The sequence below is a fragment of the Mastomys coucha genome, unplaced genomic scaffold (assembly GCF_008632895.1).
Source record: "Mastomys coucha isolate ucsf_1 unplaced genomic scaffold, UCSF_Mcou_1 pScaffold13, whole genome shotgun sequence".
Lineage (NCBI taxonomy): Eukaryota > Metazoa > Chordata > Mammalia > Rodentia > Muridae > Mastomys > Mastomys coucha.
In genome coordinates, this window is record NW_022196895.1 from 85,167,819 (window position 1) to 85,188,687 (window position 20,869).

Here is a 20,869-nt window from a genome sequence, read left to right on the forward strand (position 1 = left end):
GTGTGTGTGTGTATGCACTGAAAGAAGCCAGAAGAAGACTTCAAACTCCATGGTTCTGGAGCTATAGCCAGTTGTAGAGTGCTAATGTGCATGCTAAGAACTGAACTAAAGTCCTCTGCAAAAGCAGCATATACTCTTAACCATCGAGTGAGCCATCTCTCTGGCCTCTAATTCACATTTGACAATACATCCCATGCAGCCTTATGCATTAACCATAATGCTACTCATTCTAGACTATTTGAGAATGTGTTTTTGACATAAATTTCTTAAAATAGTAATTTAAATATATGGACATATACATGTAAATGATTGAAAGAAAAACTATATGAAGCATGTGACTCTGCCTGATTCTGAAGTGTGTGGCCTGAAGTTCAAATACCCAAGTCAATGAGAATTGCAATGGATCATAAATCTGCCATAGAATGGGATTGATTTTATATATACTTTTGCATTCTTTTACTAAAATGAGTGGGGAGGTGTCATGATCTTGTCATGATTTCTATGTAAAATGTGCTCTATGGGCTCATATATTTGAACACTTAGTTTCTAAGTGGTAGTAGCTCTATTCGGGGAGGTTGTGCAAACTTTTGGGATTAAACGACCCTTTCACAGGGGTCACCTAAGACCATCTTCATAACAGACATTTACACTATGATTTATAACAGAAGCAAAATTATAGTTATCAAGTAGCAAAAAAAATAATTTAAGAGATCACAGCACAAGAAATTGTATTAAGGGGTCAAAGTATCAGGAAGGTTGAGAACCACTGCTTTAGAAAATGTGATCCTGTTAAAGGAGGTAGACTGTCTGGAGACAGGGTTTGAGAATTTAAATGGTCTTGCTTTCACTCAGCCAGAGGCCTCTAATGTTGAGTTAGCATCTTATTACAAACATCTATCCAGTATTCTCACCACTGAAGGTCAAGATTACTACCATGACCTTAAAATTGTGATAGATTGATAGATGTCTTCTGAATCATATGCCAAAATAAGTCAGTATTTCATTTCCGTCAGATTTTTTTGTCAGAGTAATGATAAAAGTGACTATTGCATACCTACTAATTTTCCCAATCATTTAACCACTGATTACATCATTATTCTTATTTGTATTAGTTCATGACACCTTTCTTTTCATAAGATACTATTTATTCATTTGCAGAAATTCTACAGTTTCTCACATATATCCAGAATCCTTGGGCTTTTATTTGCATGAGTTACTAAAGTTCTAACATGAGGTCATTATAGATGAGGGCTCAGGGTGATGACTATTTAGGAGTCAAGTAGCCAGGCTACTTTGCACATTTTTGGAAAAAACATAAAGCTTAATATTTGGAAGTAGTCTCAAATATTACAATAGAAAAAAAATGGGCCACAACTTTTGCATTGGCACATGCCCAGAGAAGTTTCTGACTTTTCAATGCAAGATAAATTTGTACTGGAACTATGTAATACAGATTTCCATCAAATCTCTTGCTCTTTGTAGATGACACTTCAACCTTTGCCTTGACATTTTAAACTCCCCATAAAAAGTTATCTGTGGCAGGTTTCTTGACTGCAGAAATTTAAATATTAACTTCTTTAAGTGGCCAACTCCAGAAAAGTCATGTGAAGCTTCCCTCATGAATTTGGTCACACTGTCCTAACATCAAAAATAGTCTTTATCAAGGTGACATAAAGACAGATTTGTTGCTTCTGTTGAGTTTTATGTTAACCGCAATATTCACTATAACAGAAAGCAGAAAGATACTCTGTTTTCCAACATAATGAAAAACAATGCCCTGATATTCTAATAAGATACTATTTATCTACCTTTGGTACTGATGAGATACTTCAGGGTTTATGAATTTATTTTGTTTGTGTTAGATTCCTGTTGATCTCTGAATGTGGGTATTTTGGTCATTTAAATAATATTCACCAGAAACCGGTAATCTCCTGTCTTCAAGGTCAAAGAAAACACCATAATAGTAACTCTCAAAAATTTCATAGATAGCCTTCCCCACAAGTGGAGAGCTTGCCTTCAGGGAGTGCTCTGACCCAGGGACTAGGGTGAGATCTCCATTTTCTCTCCAGGGTCTTTCTAAGGCAGGACCAACCAGGAGGCAAAGGCCTCAGAAGCGGCAGCTGGGACAGGATACTTTCTACCTCCATCTATACCTAGAAGGGAGAGCATATCCACAGCCCTTTCTGCACCTTCCCCACAAGCAGAAAGCCTGTCTCCAGGGTGTGCTCTAACCCCAGGATTTAGGAGGGATGTCTGATCCATAATCTTCTGAGCACAGGTTTTACCAGAGGAGAGCTGATCTACTAGAAGTGCTGACACAGGCTTACAGACACACAGGAGGAACAAGTTCAAGCCAGAGACATCAAGAACATCTAACAGCAGAAAACAACAGATGGCAAAAGGCATCAGAAAACAAAAGGCAACAGAAAACAAGAACACGTGGATTCATCAGAACTTAATACTCCCACCACAGCAAGCCCTAGATATCCCAAAACACCAGAAAAGCAAGATTTAGATCTAAAATCATGTCTCATGACGGTGATAGAGAAATTTAAGAAGGACATGAATAACTACTTTAAAGAAATGCAGGAGAATACAGTTACATATTCAAGCCCTTAAAGAGGAAACACAAAAATCCCTTAAAGAATTACAGGAAAGCACAACCAAAGAGGTAAAGGAATTGAACAAAACCATTCTGGACCTAAAAATGGAAGTAGAAACAGTTAAGAAATCACAAAGAGAGACAACTCTGGAGATAGAAATCCTAGGAAAGAAGTCAGGAAACACAGGTGAAAGAATCACCAAAAAAATGCAAAAGATAGAAGAGAGAATTTCTGGTGCAGAAGATACAACAGAAAACATTGACACAACAGTCAAAGAAAACACAAAATGCAAAATGTTCCTAACCCAAAACATCCAGGAAATCAAGGACACAATGAGAAGACCAAACCTAAGGATAATAGGTGTAGAAGAGAGTGAAGACCTCCAACTGAAAGGGCCAGTAAATATGTTCAACAAAATTATAGAAGAAAATTTCCCTAACCTAAAGAAAGAGATGCCCATGAACATTCAAGAAGCCTATAGAACTCCAAATAGACTGGACCAGAAAAGAAATTCCTCCTGCTACATAATAGTCAAAATACCAATTGCACAAAAATAAAAGAGAAAGAAAGAAAGGAAGGAAGGAAGAAAGAAAGGAAGAAAGAAAAGAAAGAAAGAAAGAAAGAAAGAAAGAAAGAAAGAAAGTAAGGAAGGAAGGAAGGAAGAAAGAAAAAAAGAAAGGAAGGAAGAAAGAAAGAAAGAAAGAAAGAAAGAAAGAAAGAAAGAAAGAAAGAAAGAAAGAATATTAAAAGCAGTGAGGAAAAAAGGTCAAGTAACATATAAAGGCAGACATTTCAGAATTACACCAGACTTCTTGCCGGAGACAATGAAAGCCAGAAGATCCTGGGTTGATGTCATGCAGACCCTAAGAGAACACAAACACCATCCCAGGCTACTATAACCAGAAAAACTCTAAATTACCATAAATGGAGAAACCAAAGTATTCCATTGAGAAAACCAAATTTACACAATATATTTCCACAAATCCAGCCCTTCAAAGGATAATAAATGGAAAACTCCAACACAAGGATGGAAACTACATCCTAGAAAAAGCAAGAAAGCAATCTTCCAAAAAAACTAAAAGTCACATGAACAGAATTCCAACTCTATCAACAAAAATAACAGGAAGCAAGAATTACTTTCCTTAATATCTATTAATATCAATGGACTCAATTCCCCAATAAAAAGACATAATCTATCAGAGTGGGTATGTAAACAGGACCCAACATTTTGTTGCATACAGGAAACTCACCTCAGCGACAAAGACAGAAACTACCTCAGAATAAAAGGATGGAAATCAATTTTCCAAGTCAATGGTGCCAAGAAAAAAGCTGGACTAGCCATTCTAATATTGAATAAAATCGACTTTCATCCTAAAGTGATCAAACAAGATAAGAAGGGACACTTCATATTCATCAAAGTTATGATCTACCAAGATGAAGTCTCAACTCTGAACCTCTATGCTCCAAATGTAAGGGCATCTACTTTTATAAAAGAAACTTTAGTAAAACTCAAAGCACACATTCCACCACACACAATAATATGGGGACATATCAACATCCCATTCTCTGCCATGGACACATCAAGGAAACAGAAACCAAACAAAGGCACAGTGAGACTAACAGATGTTATGAAACAGATGGATTTAAGAGATATCTATAGAACTTTTTATCCTAAAACAAAAGGATATACCTTCTTCTCAGCACCTCACGGTACCTTCTTCAAAGTTATATGGTCCAAATATATGACCATATAATTGGTCATAAATCAGAACTCAACAGATACAAGAAGATCGAAATAATTCCTTGCATCCTGTCAGATCACCATGGACTAAGGCTGCTCCTCAATAACAACATAAACAATAGAAATCCCACATACACATGGAAGCTTAAAACAATACTCTACTCAATGAAACTTTGTCAAGGAAGAAATAAAGAAAGAAATTAAAGACTTTCTAGAGTTTAATGAAAATGAAGACACAACATACCCAAACTTAAGGGACACAAGGAAAGCAGTGCTAAGAGGAAAACTCATAGCTTTAAGTGCCTCCAAAAAGAAACTGGAGAGAACATACACCAGCAATTTGACAGCACATCTGAAAGCTCTATAAGAAAAGGAAACAAATTCACCCAAGAAGAGTCAAAAAGCAGGGAAATAGTCAAACTCAGGCCTGAAATCAACCAAATAGAAAGAAAAAGAACTATACAAAGAATCAACCAAAAACCAGGAGCTAGTTCTTTGAGAAAATCCACAAAATAGATAAACCCTTAGCCAAACTAAGTAGAGGGCACAGAGACAGTATCCTAATTAACAAGATCAGAAATGAAAAGGGAAACATAACAACAGAAACTGAGAAAATTCAAAAAATCATGAGATCCTACTACAAAAGCCTATACTCAACAAAACTGGAAAACTGAGATGAAATGAACAATTTTGATACCAGTTACCAACATTAAATCAAGAACAGATAAATGATCTAAACTGTCCCATATCTGCAAATGAAGTAGAAATAGTCATTAATAGTCTCCCAACCAAAAAAAGCCCAGGACCGGATGGGTTTAGTGCAGAGTTTTATCAAACCTGCAAAGAAGGCCTATTACCAATACTCCTCAAACTATTCTGTAAATCAGAAACAGAAAGTACTCTATCCAATTTGTTCTATGAAGCCACATTAATCTTATACCTAAACCACACAAAGACATATCAAACAAAGAAAACTTCAGACCAGTTTCCCTTATGAATATCAATGCAAAAATACTCAATAAAATTCTTGCAAACCAAATCCAAGAAAACATCAAAGAGATCATCCATCATGATCAAGTAGGCTTCATCTCAGGGATGCAGGGATGGTTCAATATATGTAATTCATTATATAAACAAACTCAAAGAAAAAATATGATAATCTCATTAGATGCTGAGAAAGCATTTGACAAAATCCAACATCCCTTCATGATAAAAGTCTTGGAAAGATCAGGAATTCAAGGCCCATACTTACTCATAGTAAAAGCAATATACAGCAAACCAGTAGGCAGCATCAAACTAAATGGAGAGAAACTTGAAGCAATCCCACTAAAGTCAGGGACTAGACACGGCTGCCCACTCTCTCCCTACCTATTCAATATTGTACTTGAAGTCCTAGCCAGAGCAATTAGACAACAAAAGGAGATCAAAGGGATATGAATTGGAAAGGAAGAAGTCAAATTATCACTATTTGGTGATGATATGATAGTATACTTAAGTGTCCCAAAAATTCCACCAGAGAGCTCCTAAACCTGATAAACAACTTCAGCAAAGTAGCTGGATATAAAATTAACTCAAGCAAACCAGTGGCCTTCCTCTACACAAAGGATAAACAGGCTGAAAAGAAATTAGAGAAACAACACTCTTCACAGTAGTCACAAATAATATAAAATATCTTGGTGTGAGTCTAACTAAGCAAGTAAAAGATCTGTTTCAGAAGAACTTCAAGTCTCTGAAGAAGGAAAGTGAAGAAGATCTCAGAAGATGAAAAGATCTCCCATGCTCGTGGATTGGCAGGATTAATAAAGTAAAAATGGCCATCTTGCCGAAAGCAATCTGCAGGTTCAGTGCAATCCCCATCAAAATTCCAACTTAATTCTTTACAGACTTAGAAAGAGCAATTTGCAAATTCATTTGGGATAACAAAAAACCCAGAATAGGGAAAACTATTCTCAACAATAAAAGAACCTCTGGTGGAATCAGCATCACTGACCTTAAGCTGTACTACAGGGCAATTGTGACAAAAACTGCATGGTATTGGTATAGTGACAGGTAGATCAATGGAATAGAATTGAAGACTCAGAAATGAACCCACATACCTATAGTCACTTGATCTTTGACAAAGGAACTAAAACCATCCAGTGGAAAAAAGACAGCATTTGCAACAAATGGTACTGGCTCAACTGGCAGTTAGTAGGTAGAAGAATGCTAATCTAACCATTCCTATCTCCTTGTACAAAGCTCAAGTCCAAGTGGATCAAGGACCTCCCCATCAAACCAGATACACTGAAACTAATAGAAAAGAAAGTGGGGAAGAACCTTGAGCACATGGGCACAAGGGAAAAATTCCTGAACATAACATCAGTAGCTTATGCTCTAAGATCAAGAATTGACAAATGTGACCTCATAAAATTAGAAAGCTTCTATAAGGCAAAAGACACTGTCAATAGGACAAAACAGCATCCAGTGAATTGGGAAAAGATCTTTACCAATCCTATATCTAATAGAGGGCTAATATCCAATATAGACAAAGAACTCAAGAATTTAGATTCCAGAGAACCAAATAACTCTATTTGAAAATGGGGTACAGAGCTAAACAAAGAGTCCTCAACTGAGGAATACCAAATGGCTGAGATGCACCTAAGGAAATGTTCAACATTTTTAGTCATCAGGGAACTGCAAATTAAAACAACCATGAGATTCCACCTCACACCAGTCAGAATGGCTAAATTAAAAACTCAGGGGAAAGCAGATGCTGGTGAGGTTGTGGAGGAGGAGGAACACTCCTTCATTGCTGGTGGGATTGCAAGCTGGGACAACCAGTATGGAAATCAATTTGTGGGTTCCTTAGGAAACTCAACATAGTACTACTAGAGGACCTAGCATATTCCCAGAAGATGCTCCCACATGTATGAAGGACACATGTACCACTATGTTCATAGCAGCCTAATTTATAATAGCCAGAAACTAGAAACCACACAGATGTCTCTCAACCGAGGAGTGGATACAGAAAATGTGGTACATCTCCACAATGGAATACTACTCAGTATTTTGAAATGAGTTTATGAAATTCTTAGGGAAATGGATGGATCTGAAGAATATCATCCTGAATGAGGTAACCCAATCACAAAAGAACACACATGATATGCACTCTCTGATAAGTGGATATTAGCCCAGAAGATTGGAATACACAAAGTACAATCCACAAACTACAAGAAACTCAAGAAGAAGGAAGACCAAAGTGTGGATACTTTGTTCCTTCTTAAAAGGGGGAATAAAATACCCATGGAAGGAGTTGCAGAGACAAACTATGGAGTAGAGACTGAAGGAAGGACAATCCAGAGACTGCTCCACCTTGTAATCCTTCAAATCTTTTGAATCATTCAGTCATCAAATCTAGACACTATTGTTGATGTCAGCAAGTGCTGCCTGACAGGAGCCTAATATAGCTGTCTCCTGAGAGGCCTTGACAGTACCTGACTAATACAGAACTAGAGGATCAGAGCCATCCTTTGGACTAAGTACAGGGTCCCCAATGAAGGAGCTAGAAAAAGGACCCAAGGAACTGAAGGGTTTGTAATCCCTTAGGATGAACAACAATATGAACTAACTAGTACTGTCAGAGCTCCCAGGGACGAAACCACCAACCAACAAGTACACATGGTGGGACTAATGGCTCCAGCAGCATATGTAGCAGAGGATGGCCAAGTCAGTCAGCAATGGGAGGAGAGGTTCTTGGCCCTGTGAAAGTTCTGTGCTCCAGTGTAGGGGAATGCCAGGGCCAGTAAGAGGGAGAGGGTGAGTTGGTGAGAAAGGGGAAGGGGGGGAGGGAACAGGAGGGTTTTTTGGTTTGTTTTTGTTTTTGTTTATTTTATGTTATTTTTTTTCTATTTTTCAGAGGGGAAACTGGGAAAGGAGATATCACATGACATGTAAATAAAGAAAATATCTAATAAAAATACATAAATAAAAAAAATTCATGGACATTTTCAATGTCCTTTTTATTACCTCTGGAATGTGCTGGAAATCTTCAAGTCATTACCTGAATCCTGCAGTTACCTTGAATTCCATCAGCAAGGAAGCTTGTAAGCAGATCACTTCATTATGAAACTGCTTTTTTTTATGTAAAAACGCCTACCACGTAAGGGGAATAACTGTCCCAATAATGGGAACAACTGCACAATAATGAAAACATCTGTCTCATAATGGGAACAACTGCTCCATAATGCAAACAAATATCTATAATGTGAACAGAGACTGCTCTCCTATGCAATAGTAATCAGTTCAGGATGAAAAATAGGATGTTCCTTCAAATGATTCTTATAGCCCCCTTACAGAACTTAAAAAAAAAGCAGAGCACATTGAGACCAAGCCAGTACTTATGTATGGGGCTGCCTCAGTACTTCCTTATTTTATCCAAAGGTCATACCAGCTTCCCTCTCAAATAGAGATGGATTATCATTCTGTCTTCCTATATGATCATACTGTCTTAAATTCCTTTCCTGTCTCACCCATTGTTCTACTCCTTTGCTTTCTGGGAGTGAGTTGCAGTATTTGATTTATTAGGATCTCCTCCTCAGAATTGAGCTTCTGGTTTGAGGCTGTGGTAACCCATTCAAATGGGTTTAAGAGTTGTCATGTGTGATGTGAACTGTACTCCTCAAGCCCAAACCCCCTCCTCCTCCCAGCAAGTGCCCATTCTACTTTTAAGTCTTCAAATGAGTGTAATCTACTGAGTTTAAAATTTTTCCTGCATATACATGAATGGGAAGTTACTTCCTAGAACATTGGGCATCTTTTGTGGTTGCAACACTGACAAAAGTAATACCCCTCCTTCTAGCCAGCACTATAAATAATGAAGCTATGTTTTTAAATTTGTTCTTATGTAAGTTTGTGTGTTGAATATTTTTTATGTACATTAGTTTAATTTGTTCTTTTATTTAATTAGTATTTTCTGTGATTTCTATGTTTCATAAGAACCCATGACCTCGTGTGAATTAGAAAAGTACTTTACAACTAGGCTATATTTTGTTTCTCTGTCTCTTTGTCAATCTCATTCTCTCTCTCTCTCTCTCTCTCTCTCTCTCTCTCTCTCTCTCTCTCTCTTTCTCTGTATATATATTTCATTTTTTGTTTTGTTTTATGAAGCTGACATTTATTACAAATGGAATTTTTATGGACCATTTGTTATTTGTTTTACATGTTAAATTTTTTAGTCTACAAAGAATGTGCCAATAAATAAATTCCTTTGTGGTTGAAGAGACATTAACTGTTTCTCAAAGTTTTCCCTATTTTTCTCTGCATGAAAGGAGTGTTTTTTCTCAGTAAGTGACTTTAACCTATTAGCGTGTGATTGGAACTAAGCTCTGAACTCTACACTAGAAATTTAAATATTTCATGATGGATTAATTTAAGAAATTTTCTAATTTTCTAAAGGAAAATTAAAGAGTGTATGGGAATAGCAAGATAATGGAGAGAGGTGAATGAGAAATTTTTCCCCTTTGTGGAGTGATGTGATGGGCAAAACAAAAAAAGGTTGACCAATATGTTTATTCATATCTGGGCATCTGTTTATTTTGATTCCTCTATACTGAGATCTAAGTCAGTGAGACTGCATCCCTTTTAGTAAAGAAAAATGTCTTTACATGGAATGTCCTAATAAATGACTTTTGAGAAAATGAATACATTCAAGCTTTATTGCTTTCACTATATCTGAGCTTAAGATAATGACATGAAAGTTAAATGATTCAAAATGTGATATACTTTAAAATAAGAATTCCATAAAATTTATAAAAATATTTCTATAAGACAAAATACCCATTGCAAAATTTAAAAGCATGGTAGTGGTCATAAGCTATTTTAGCATATAATCCAGCCAAAAGTAATTTTATGAGGTAATCCTAAATCATTGTAACCAGTCCTCATTGCATTTAGCTTATAGGGCAAGACTCAGGAGCGAACAGATAAAGTACTCATGTTGTCTTCTTCGTATCCCACAAGTTTAATTGTATAATCTTTTTTAGAGTTGTCTATTATTGGGTGAACAAGGTTGTCTTCATATTTATTGAAATATTAAATTGTGGTTTGCTGTAAACTGAAGAAAATATTTTTCTGTAATTCAGCGAATATAGAGTTTCCCTCATTTTTATGTAAAATATAGAAAGCAGTAGACATTTTGGTGAATTTCTCATTCTTGCAAAACACATGAATATTTAAAACATAAATACTACTTCAGCAAAACCAAGTGACTGCATCTCTGTTTAGCACATACAAAATATCATTTTACTTCAGTGTCAGATTTAAAAACCTGATTTGCTCAGAGGTGGGGTGAAAAAAATGGGGCACCTTTATTTTCTCCTTTTTTGATATTTTCCATGAAATTAACTCCCTTATTTTTTCTTTAAAATTTTACTTAAATACACCCTTCGTAAGATCCCTAGATCCAATTAGAATGTGATATTGCCTATTTGTACTTCTGTGTTATTATTTTATTGAAAACCAAATGTCACTGACATACTTTCTGCCTTTCCCAGCCATGAAAGTTAAATATATAGGTTTCTGGGAAATTTTAGTGTATTGAAAGCATAGTATAGCACATAAACATGGACAATGGTAAGTATATGAAGCACACATAAGTTGAAGTGATTATCAATTATTTTATGCATATTGGATGCAACTATTAGAACCATATAAAAATAATATATGAGTAAAGGTCTTTAGTGGAATGTTTTGAGGTCAATGTTGAGGTTGATATGGGCCTTATAACTTTTGCCTACACACTGCTGGCTTACCTAGATAAGAAAGATCTTTACATGGGAAAGAGAAGAATATCAAATATCTTTCTCTATCAAATGACAGGGTGCTAACTATCACTCAATCAAAATCTTTCTTAATTTTATTATTTATATTTTAGCTTAATTACAGATATTTATTTCATGAGACTAACACATGAATTGTATTTGGTATGGCATATGATAAACTAGTGGTCAAAGTTGTATGTTCTATTTAGACACACCAGTGAAATTTCTGAGAAAGGTCAACAGAGAGCCATCACAGTAAGTTACTACTTAAGTGTATACAAATGCTTGCTGACAGGAGCCTGATATAGCTGTCTCATGAGAGGCTCTGCCAGAGCCTCACAAATACAGAGGTAGATGCTCACAGTCCACCATTGGACTGAGCACCTGGTCCCCAGTGGAGGAGTTAGAGAAAGGACTGAAGGAGCTGAAGGGGTTTGCAACCCAATAGGAAGAACAATAATATCAACCAACCAGACCCCCTGGGGATCCCAGGGACTAAACCACCAACCAAAGAGTACACATAGAGGGACCCATGGCTCCAGCTGCATATGTAACAGAGGATGGCCTGGTCAGACATCAATGGGAAGAGAGGCCCTTGGTCCTGTAAAGGTTTGATGCCCCAGTGTAGTTGAATGCCAGGGCAGAGAAGTGAGAGTGGGTCGGTGAATGGGGGAACACACTCATAGAAGCAGGGGTAGGGGAGATGGGATAGGTGAGTTTCCAGAGGTGAAACCAGGAAAGGCGATATTTAAAATATAAACAAAGGAAATATCAAATAAAAGAAAAAAGTGTATACAAATGTTTATTAAGATAATCACAGATTATTTTTTTCTTAACAGAAGCTTGATATAGCAAAGCTTTCAAATCAGTATTGAAAACCTTGGTCTGTTATTTTTTTCATTTTCTGAATTGTAAGAACTAGGTTCAGCTTCCGGATAGCAAACTAGAAATTGTACCTACTTGTTTTCCAGTGTAACAAATGACAAATAGCAGCAATTGACAGAACTATCTAATGTGATATTCTGCTGCCTGACAAGAATGCATTGTACAGTGCTTTGATACCAGAAAAGTTTCCCTCACTGTGTGTTATTCTTGTGAGGAGAATTCTGAGTGTTTGTAAGAAAATTCCAAGAAAACCTCACTTTTTTCAAAAACACATAATTGTTCATGGAATGTCCTTTCATATCCCTCCAAGCTACAGTAGATAGGAGTGAGCTTACTTCAGGAAAATTTATTACAATGGAATATTGTTATTTGTTTTTATGTCGCCATAGGAGAGCACTATTTTTCCATATTTGGCTTGCCCACCATATGTGAAGGCTTGTCTGCCATGTGCATGGATTTGTCTGCCATATACAAATGCTTGTCTTGTCCTTGTGATTATACACACTACTCATGTGCTCTTTAACTCATTTATCTACTACATTATTTCAGGTTCACCACCTCTAGAGCAATGAAAATATATTATCATCTATTTCTTTAAAGTCCATGTACCAACACTTATAAGCAATGCTTGTTTTTTCAATCAAGAATTTTTGAAAGTTTGAAATTTTTCTGAAATTTGTTCTGCTTTTCATCAAATAAGTTCTTTGATACTTCTAGGTCTATTTTAGGCAAACAACAACTTTCTGTTTTATAGATTGGCTTGAAAGCAGCATTACACAAAAGATGATGCTCAGTAGTAAGAGAAAAGCACGTTCAGTTTGCTCAGTTTGAGTAAGGACAAGCCTATGAGATCAGGGCTTATTGAAATCATTATAGTCCTAAGAAGAGTTAACAATCAAGGTCAGCTGAAGGATTCACAAGGGCACTGTTTGTCATCGAAGGCCACTGCTCCTTTGTGTTTCATGTTAACAAATCAATTTCTATTTCAAGCTAACAAATTAGTTTTCTTTTTTCTTTTTTGTCTAAAATGCTGACTGAATAATAAAACAACTTAAAATATTTCTTTAGTAAGATACCTTGCTTGTCTGTTATCTGAGAAGATGGTTTAGAAAAGAGACTGGAAGATGTGAGGGGCCTAGAGGATGGTAGGGATTTGATTGTAAAGGTGAGATGAATGACAACATATATCTATAGGGGAAAATGTGGATAAGTTTCATAAAAAAGTACAGAAATATTGATGATATAGCTCGGGGTAGAATGCCTGCCTATAATATGTGTATTTATCACCAACTGTTGGAAAAAGCGAAGAAAATATGTAAAACCTAATCATTTTCATAATCTTAAGAAGATATATACAATATGGAAAAAGCTAGTGAATTACACATGGGTCATAAAGATTTCTTATAATGCAACAAAATGTTAGTTTGAATATGATAGGTGATTCAGAATAAGAGCCTGGAATAAGAGGATAGGAAAGATGGGGATATTGTGCATGCTTTTAGTGAAATGTATACTAGAATAATGACCAATTCTAATTTCCATGGAGGCAGCCCCTTACATAAAACAATTTACTGTGCAGTTTTTCACACACAGTACAGTACTGACTTTTGGTTTGTTATTTTTGTATTTACTGTTAGAAAACATTCCATATCAATTCTGCAACTAAGTTTTCAACATTATGATAAAAAATTTTCAACATTTCAATGGATAATATTTGGATAAGAAGCATACATTAGCATTAGAAAAAGAATCATGAAACAGTTGGAAGATAAATTTGAGAATATCAATATTTTACAGATTAGACCCAGATGTTAAAAATAGGAGATAAATTATTACACTCTTTGTCATGGTAGTTCAATGTGCAGATAGTAGGATAAATTTCAGAATCATCAGACTGGAAAAGGAACAGAAGTAATTACCAAGGAAATACTATAGAAGTCATAAAACTTACAGTGTCTGAAGAGGAATTAAGTGACCTTCAGAACACCAAAAATAGCAGTGACTCAGAGACCTTTCAGTGACAAAAACTTACTTTTCATTTAAAAGTTAAATGTTTTAACATTTTTTAAACATTTGTCAAAAATGTTTTTTTGTTTCTCACCTACCATATTAGAATGCAAGATCATAAATTTATGATGATTCTAGATGCAAAATTTATGGTTTAATATTGAAGAGAAAATAAATGTCTTTTCATAATGTACTCTGACAATAATGTACTTTAACAATTGTTAAAGAATCATGAGTCTGTTCTGGACTTTTCACTATTGTTCACTGGTTTATTTTATTCTTGGTTCTTACAACATATATGCAATAACAATGAGTTTAGTGTTTACTTGATTTTTCATTTTTGGCTCATTTCTATTATTTTTTGTTTTTGTTATTGTGGTAACCTTCAGTATGAGATCTATCCTCTTAGAATTACCAGTTTTACATATAGTATTTTTAACTGTAGGTACAACTTTTAAAAACAAGTCTCAAGATCTCATTTTTCCTTCACAGCTTAAGTCTCATGACTGTTGAAGGGTTACCTCACTGTGCATGAAAACTTGATATGGTTTAATTAAGAGACTTACAAGGTGGAGGAAGCCTCTCTATGTTTCTTAAGACCTTATGAAATGTATAACAATAAGTATCTTATCATTTACTACATTGTTGCTTCTTTCCTAGGTCCCAGGTCTCATGTGATTCTTCCTCTAGTATAAGCTACTTTTCTCCATGTTGTGACAAAATACTCAACAAAAGCAATTTAAGAAAAGAAGGCCTTTTTGTTGTTGTTTTGGCTCTTAGTTTGAAGATAGTCTGTTGTGGTTAATAAAATTGGACATCAGGAGACTGCTTACTACGTTGGTTCTATAGCCAAGAACAGAAAAGATGAATGTTGTTGCTTAGTTTGCTTTCTTTTTCTTAGTCCAAGACACCAGACCACTATATGTTGTGTTCCACATTTAAGGTATGTATTGGTTACTTTTCTATTGACATGATAAAATACCATGGCCAAGGCATGATCTGCGTCAAATAGTTTTAGAGGGATAGGAGTCCATTACCACCATGGTGAGGAGATTGCAGAGGGAGACAGGCAGGTGAGGTGCTTGGAGCAACAGCTGAGTTTTCTCATCTTTAACCACAAGCAGGAGGTAGGGAGAATGCCAAGGATGGAGTGAGGCTCTTGAAAGTTCCAAATCTGTTCCCATAACACACCACCTTCAACAAGGTCACACTTGCTAATCTTTCCCAAATAGCCACCAACTGGGGACCAAATTACAAATGCCTGAGACTTACATGGCATTTGTCACTCACAGGGTGTGCATTCACTGTTCTATAAAGCCTTTTTGAAAACACCTTCATAGGCATACATACCTACAGCTGATTCTAAATCCCAATAAGTAGACAGGATTAACCATCACATGTTATGTGGTTTATGGCTGGATTTCTCAAACCTTGGAACAGACTCTAGTGCTCTAGCGAAGAGACACAACTGCCCATGAAATGAGAAGGAATTCACCTTAATACTCTTCCCATTTTAATTGAGAGATTAACCCTCATACAGAATGCTACCCACAGGAAAGGAGTATTTTTTTGCATATTCTCCTAAAACCTAAATAAAATCAATCACTCATTTGCAAAAAGGTAAGAAGTGCAACTAATTTACAGAAATTATAGAGTTTTTACAAATTATTAAGACATGTCACTGGACAGTGGTGGAACACACCTTTAATCCCAGCACTTGGGAGGCAGAGGCAGGCCAGCCTGGTATACAGAGTAAGTTCTAGGACAGCCAGAGCTACACAGAGAAACCCTGTCTCAAAAAAAAAAAAAAAAAAAAAAAAGACATGTCAACTCTCATATTGGAACTTTAAAGCAGTAACAAAGCAGCAACTACTAACTTTATATACCTATTCTTATAAATGAAATTAGCAGAAAATAGTTTCTGGAGGGTTTGTGAGAATATTAGCCTCATATCTGTGGCTCTACTTTTAAAAGAAAGACAAGAGAGATCTAGGCTCATGATCAAGTTTTATTTTACTATTTTTGTAAATTTTAAATTTGTGGCACTTACTTTGATCACAAAGTTAAGGATAAGAAGACTTGACTTTTTAATATTCTTCATACATTCATATTCTCTCAGATAGTTACCATTACAGAGTTTATATAAATTTATTGTCATTGACTTCTCAATTTCTCTTTAATCATTTTAATTACCTTTTCTAAATATGTATCATGGTTTTATGTATACAAGTTTGATATCCCCCTTTGTCCTTTTCCTTCATTCCTTCCTCCCTTCCTTCCTTCAGTGCTTCCTTTCTTTCTTCTTTCTTTCTTTGATTACTTTTATAAAATTTTTGAGATTTTAACTACATGATTTTCCCTCTTTTTGCTTTTCTAAACCCTTCCATGTACCCAGATTTTATCAGTGATAAGTGTTGAACAACCATTAAATTTTTTCTCATTTTAGGGGTTTCCATGTGTTTTAGAGATGTTTTAGTCTTTTAACACAAAGTATATGAATACTAACAAAAGCTGAGAAAAACCCCTTACAATGGAGATTTCTTAGGGTTCAAGAATCTTCCATCTGTATGCTATGTTCTAGCATTCTCCTCTTCAGTGGGATTTTAAACTTAGTCATAGCAAAACACATCTCACATTTAGGAAAAAAATTCAGCTCATGCCTTTTCTCTTAAGTTTTGATTTTCAAAACACTATACACATCTGAAAATTCTGAATAGGCACACTACTACTATCAATTTAACTGCTGCTGGTGACAGCATGTCTATAAAGTTTTTTTTTTGTTTTGTTTTGTTTTTTCTTTGTTTGTTTGAATGTGAGTATTGGCATTTAGCCAGGGAAGCTGAGCATAAGGATCAAACAGTCAAAAGAGGAGGTTCTGGGTAGGGGCTTATAGTGATACACACTTTTTAATACCTTTATATCCTCTAATTGCAAGTCAAAATTCTAGTATGCTAATAAGATGTTCGTTATGATTGTTTTGCACTTTCTGTTAAAAAGTCAGTCTTAACAGTAGGAAGTAAAAATATCCTAAATAAAATAGCTATCTGAAACTAAAATCTTTGTGATTTTATAAATAAAACCCTGGTTTTGTTTTTTAGGTATGGAAAATCAGAATTACATTTTTTAGATGTAATCTTACACTAAAAAAACGAAAAGTACATATCAAGCATCATTTTAAAACAAAATATGTATTTGATTGATAGCCTGTGAAACAGTACAGTGTTCAAAGTTATGGCTTTCAGAAGGAGGTTCCTGTTAGACACAGCCCAGTGATCTCCATGATGAGCAAGAAGTCAAGGAAGAACTGTGCTTGGCACTGATCTAAGTGGCAGTCTCAACACTTTTCCTGTCTGTTTCATACAAGATGGCTAGAAGCTAATCTCTGAGATGTCCATTTGTGAAAGTCTTTAAATAAGCAGGAACAGACATTCCCACAATCTGAAAATACTCTGGTGTATTTCATTATTCCCCTTTCTGTATTCTTTCTAACAATTTCTGGGAAACACAGGCATTATGGTGTGCTCATACAGAATGTGAATGAAGACTACAATACAAAATGTAGCACATTACACACTCACTCTTTTTTTTAAAGCATGATCTCCTTTAAAGTCACAGGTATTTTCTTGCTTTAGATTTTTATGTGCTCCTGTAGTCACTTGCCACAGTGATATGAAAAATATTTCTCCCCATATTTTGTCATCATGCCTTTCATCAGAGTAGACAAAATATCATCCATAATCTTCTAAGTGTAATTAGGAAACAATAAACAATGTGAAGTCTACTTAGTCTGGGAAAAGGAATAAAATACATCCACAAATATATTTTCATTAAACATAATCAGGGCCAGAATTCAAAGCATCAGAACCCATGAAAAATACAAGGTGGGCATATGGCACACTTGAAATCACAGACCTGGCACTCAGATATGGGGTTCTTTGGAGGAGCTCTTCATTTGGTTTAAGTTCTCTGCCTCAATAAGGGAGAAGGGTGATAGAGGAAGCTTTCATGCACCAATCTTAGACTACCACATGCATGCATAATCATATGCTCAAAACATTTATACATGAATAGACATACATAAAGGTAATACACAGAGACATAATTACAGAAATTAAATTTTAAAAGGACAGCAGGGCAAAACTATAATACTGTATTATTTCTGCATTATATATGTATATATACATAAATATATTAAAATAAACATTTATATTAGAAATTCCTAGAAATAATAACCAAAACCATGGAAGAAATTTGTTAATTGGAATCATGATGCAAGTAAAAAAACAAACATGAAGACTCATTGTATTCATGAATTTTCAAAAGAAATAGTAAAGATCAACAGCAATAAATTGGTTGATTGTGAGTGTTTAGTGTATGTAGATATATATTCTAAGTGTATCTATAAAGCTAGTTACCTACTAAAACATACACCCACAAAAAGAACAGAATGCAAATATCTCACAATGAAAAACTAAAATGGTTAAGATAACATACATGATAAATAAAGCAGAATTAACGATAAACAGGAACATGAGCCTGGTAAATCTGTTTCCTGAGAGGCCTTGTCAGAGCCTGACTAGTACAAATGTGGTTGTACATAAACATTGGACCAAGTGTGAGGGCCGCAAAGGAAAAGTTAGAGCAAAGACTGAAGGAGCTGAAGTGGTTTGCAACCCCATAGGAAGAACCACAATACGAACAAACCAGACCCCCTAAAGCTCCCAGGGACTAAACTACTAACCAAAGAGTACACAGAGGAGGATATATGGCTCCAGCTGGATATAAAGCAGAGGGCTGTCTTAGCAGGTATGACTGGGAGGGGAGCCCCTTGGTTCTGTAGAGTCCCCCAGGGTAGGAGAATGCTAGGGAAGGAGTAGGTGGACGGGTGGAGGAGCACCATCATAGAGGCAGGGGGAAGAGACGGGGTTTGTGGAGGGGAAAATGGGAAGGGGGATAATATTTGAAATGTAAATAAATAAAATGATAAAAATGAAAAAGGTAAAAGATGTCTAGATTTGTTTACAATCAACAAAACACATAGACATTCTTAAAAATATAACTTGGCCATTTGGCCCAGAACAGTACTTCTCTACTTTATGTCAGGAAAATCAAGCATGAATAGCAAGATTAGATGATAACAGGTCCTGATACTGCATGGATAAATACTAAAACATATAGAAGACTGAACTATGAACATGAAACAATATGGATGACTATGCAAAAATTGTGTCGTTTGAACTCCATAAGGCATTGATTGTGGGCTTTGCTGCATAATGTTCTTGATTTGAAAAAAATAGTTGCAGATATAAAAAACAAAAAACAGTTGCTAGCAATTATCAGCAATTAAGGGGTATGGGTTTGACTACAGGGGGTTACACAGTGGTGTGTGTGTGTGTGTGTGTGTGTGTGTGTGTGTGTGTATGTGTGTATGTGTATGTGTGTGTACTAAAACAAAATGAAACTGAACACAGACATTGCACACAATTAATTTTCTGGATTTTGTGTTATTCTACACTGGTATAAGTCTACTGGAGGAATGTTTTAGAGATAAAGAGGAGCATTTGAGAGCTTGTAACAGACAAAGCAAACTCATGTGTACATGAAAATGAAAATCTAAAGATGCTTACATTGATTGCAGAGGCTCAAAAATAAGGATAATGAGGATGTTCTCAGTGCTTAATAATAATACATACAGTGAAATAGCCCTATATTGGAGTTCACAGCAGTAGGAACAAACCACTCACAAGAACTGTGTAGAAAGTTTAAAACAATTTTTAAAAGTTGCCTATAAAGTGATTATACTTATGTAACATTTTCTGATATGAAGTTTTTAGAGGTAAGATATACTCCAGGACAAAGGATCAGGGTTGAGCGCAACTAAGGGTCAGTGTGGTTATAGTGGCTAATGTGTATGTGGTATATGAATTTTCATAATCTAATCGGTGTTGTTGCATAGAAAAATTATAGTTGATAAAAAGTTTATAACACTAAACATGCAGACACACATGCACACATACATAGATAAAGACACATGCAGAGTGAAAGGAAAGCAGTCCTGATTGAGATTTTAGTAAGTTCGATGAATGCCAATCTCCTATTTATGATGATGTTACACTATGGTCTTCCAAAATGTCACCATTAAGGTTTATTTTATTTACTGAAACTATATATGGAAATATGATTTTACAGGAGTAAGATAACCTGCATACCAGATGTTTACATTACATTTCATAGCAGCAAAATTAAAATTATGAATTAAAAATAAAATAATTTTGTAGTTTGTGGTCACCACACATGAGGAATTGTATTAGAGTGTCACACATTAGGAAATTGAAACCACTGACATAAATAAACAAAAATATTGTAGCTAATAACTTCCACTAAAGAAGTAAAATACATTTATTCTCAGTAGTCTAAATTATGCTTACTAGAAAGAAGCAAGCCCACTGGATAAGTCAGTGACTGTTCTGTAATTTATGCTCAGCAATGTATTGCTGTGAAAATTAGTTGAAATCTACAGTTTGGGGATTTTATGCTGATTAATATTAGATGTAGTTATCAAGGAGATACTTGACAAGTAATACTCACTCTGGAGATCACTGTATTCCAGATGTCCTCACCTCATGTCATGACAGGAAGAATAAATCTAGCCAACCATCAAATGATTGTATTCAGGAAAAAATATTTTAAAAGCAATTAAGAATTATTGTCATGGTATAACCATTCAATCCTTTAAAATGGAAATCTAGGTTCTGCTTCAGGCTTAAAATATTAAAAAGCATAGGGATGGCTTTAGAATCTTTTTCTACATACCATAATCTAAGGTATATGCAAAT

General features: G+C 35.3%; 1 protein-coding gene across 1 annotated transcript in view; it reads right to left on the bottom strand.

Annotated features, from left to right (window-relative positions):
- Dok6 (docking protein 6) overlaps positions 1 to 20,869 on the bottom strand; it is a 450,168-nt gene that overhangs the window by 193,784 nt on the left and 235,515 nt on the right. The window lies entirely within an intron of this gene.